This window comes from Natrix helvetica (assembly GCF_964273705.1).
Source record: "Natrix helvetica genome assembly, chromosome: Z".
Lineage (NCBI taxonomy): Eukaryota > Metazoa > Chordata > Lepidosauria > Squamata > Natricidae > Natrix > Natrix helvetica.
In genome coordinates, this window is record NC_138554.1 from 3,368,798 (window position 1) to 3,371,279 (window position 2,482).

A 2,482-nucleotide genomic window follows, 5' to 3' on the forward strand; every position below is an offset into this window, starting at 1 on the left:
GAAGAGGGAGAGAAACTTTCTGAAATTGTAAAAAATAATAATAATAAATGGATGGACCTTTGTGCTTTTCTCTAAAGAACGGCCCTTTTTTTTCCCAGAAAAGAAAACTATATTCTCTATATTGTATTCTTTTATTTGCGTAGGGATTCAAATCGACTACGTGGCAGATAGATTGAAGTTTTTCTTGAACTCAGAAATCAAGGGATTTCAAAGGTTTGATTTGAGACCTCATCAAATTGAAGGCAGGAGTTTGTTTTTTTTCTTTCTTCCCCATAAAATTATTTCACTGTGAATTAGACTTTACATTGACATTTCTATGTCAATGTCAAGCGGAGTTAGGGAGATTTTTTTAAAAAACAATGCTTATTAAATTAAAAGGGCTATGAACAATTAGCAGAATTTTACTGAGAAATGTTTCTGCCTCTGTTAGTGACCTTATTAATTAAAATAGCCCAAGAAGGCAACTAACTATTGCATAAGGAAGGGAACCTGAAGCTCAATTGATCATACCATTAAAAATAAATCTTATTATATTAATTGTAAGAACTAAATGAGGATAGAGTAAGAATTAAGAATTCTTAATTCTTAAGAATTACAGTGTTGGTAAAAGGAATGGAGTAATTGGAGGCAATTAATTAACACCAACTGAGCAAAGCTCATTAATTAGGGACAAATGATTGAATTGGGAGGAAAAAAACCCAGATTTGGGGGGGGGAAACTCAGAACAAAATTGCAGTCAAAAGTTCAAAAATGGAAAAGGCAGATTACCCCAAGAATAGCAATTAACGAGGGGTTTAATTAGTGCCTGAAAATGAATTAACTGGAGTAAAAACCAATAAATTTGGAGCTTTTGATCAACTCTGTCTTTCTAATTATTGCAATTATTGAGAAGTGCGGTGGAAAAATGAATAAAACGAGACAAGGAAAGAGTTAAGCTATCCCCAAAATGGGGAAACTGGTTGGTGAGTAGGTTTTTTTTTTAAAGGTAATTAATTAATTGGAATTAAGGTTTGCATTCCAATTAATTCTTGCAAATAAAGCCTCTACATTCCCTCAATGCATCCTAGACATCAAATGAAACAGGTGTCAGTTTTGCCTCTAAAATAACAGCTTTGGACCAATCATTGTTGCTTTCTAAAGCTCCGGGCCAATAAGAATCTCTCCCTCCTTTAATGGCTCAGCCAATCCCGGCAGGGAGAAACAGGTGAAGGGAAACTTTTCTTCCAGCCTGGAGACAGACTTCTCTCATTCCAACCAATCGCATTTCTGTATTCTCTCTTCTGCCCCCTCCGCCCCCCCCCGCTCTGTGTGCAATTGAGTACCCCCACGCTCCTGATTGGATGGAGCCCAATACCTGCTGTCATCCCGGCTTCTTTTGGGAGGGTGGACCAATAAGAAGGCTCTCTTGGAGCTGTAGCCCAATCAAATCTCATCTCTTCGGTGCTCCGATGGTAGAAATGCCATTCAGTCTCTCTTGCCCAGGTTCTTTCCCCAAGGCTTGTTCACCCACCCACTCGCTAAGCTTGACCAATGAGATGAAAGAGCTTGGGAGGAAAACCAATCAATCACCATGCAGAGTGATTTTGCCCAACCTATTTTCCCTGGAGGGTGTACTTGACCCCAGAGATTATTAATTAATATCCTGACTTTGTTATTTTTTTTAATAAATATAATATATACCATGTTTCCCTGAAAATAAATCCTAATGCGTCTTTTGGGGCAAAATATATATATATAACCAGTTTTCTTGGGCAAGGTGGGACTAGAACTCACCATCTCCTGGTGATTGGCCTAAAGTCATCCATGTAGCTTTCAGGGGTTAAAATGGGACTGGAACTCACTGTCTCCTGGTGATTGGCCCAAAGTCAACCAGGTAGCTTTCATGGGTTAAGACAGGACTAGAATTCCCAGTCGCCTGGTGGTTGGCCCAAAGTCACCGAGGTGGCTTTCATGGGCTAAGATGGGACTAGAACTCCCCATCTCCTGGTGATGGGCCTAAAGTCATCCATGTAGCTTTCATGGTTTAGGACGGGACTAGAATTCCCAGTCTCCTGGTGCTTGGCCCAAATTATCCAGGTAGTTTTCATGGGTTAAGACGGACTAGAATTCCCAGTCTCCTGGTGGTTGGCCCAAAGTCACCGAGATGGCTTTCATGGGTTAAGACGGGACTAGAATTCCCAGTCTCTTGGTGGTTGGCCCAAAGTCACCAAGATGGCTTTCATGGGTTAAGATGGGACTATAATTCCCAGTCTCCTGATGATTGGCTCAAAGTCAACCAGGTAGTTTTCATGGCTAAAAGGGGACTAGAACTCACTGTTTCCTGGTGATGGGCCTAAAGTCATCCATGTAGCTTTCATGGGCTAAAGTGGAACTGGAACTCACCGTCTCCTGACGATTGGCCCAAAACTACACAGGTAGCGTTCATGGGTTAAAGTGGGACTAGAATTCCCAGTCTCCTGGTGATTGGCCCAAGTCATCCAGG